Consider the following 604-nt stretch of genomic DNA (forward strand, 5'->3'; position numbering starts at 1 on the left):
TGGGTCTGTGGGAATGGTCGGGCCCACAGGGGACCCCGTGATGCCGAGGCCCTAACGAGGCTCAATGGCGCTAACAAACTTCCTCTGGTTTCCCAGCTATGCTGGGACAAATCGTCATCCTTAGCCACCAGCTCCTAAACCCATAGACCCCCTTACCCCCTAGGGACCTCATTAGGGGAGATTTTGTTGTCACAGGTGCCTGCGTGGGTGGGGGGGCTGGGGACAGGCGTTTCAGGGGCTCTGTTAGGGTCACTCCAGGCTCAGCACTGCCCTGACATGGGGAACCTGGCTGTCCAGAGTCACCCCTGTCCCCCTTACAGTGCTCTTGGGCTGTCCAGCCACCGAAACATCACCGTGTGTTCCCCTGTCCTCCCTGCCGTGCCCCCTGTGTCTTGGTGTCCCTCTGTCCCTGCTCCCCTGTGTCACCCCGCTGTTCCCCTGCGTGCCTCGCTGTCCCAGGTAGTCCCCTTGCCTCGTCCCCGCCATGCCTCCTTGTCCCCCATCTTGCCATTGTGCCTCATTGTCCCCTGTGCTGGTGCCTGCGGAGGCAGCAGGTTTGCGTGTGGGTTTTATTGTGCCTCGGTGGCTTCACATGGGGGGGGCG

This window comes from Phaethon lepturus, unplaced genomic scaffold (assembly GCF_000687285.1).
Source record: "Phaethon lepturus isolate BGI_N335 unplaced genomic scaffold, ASM68728v1 scaffold46078, whole genome shotgun sequence".
In the NCBI taxonomy this organism is placed as follows: Eukaryota; Metazoa; Chordata; class Aves; order Phaethontiformes; family Phaethontidae; genus Phaethon; species Phaethon lepturus.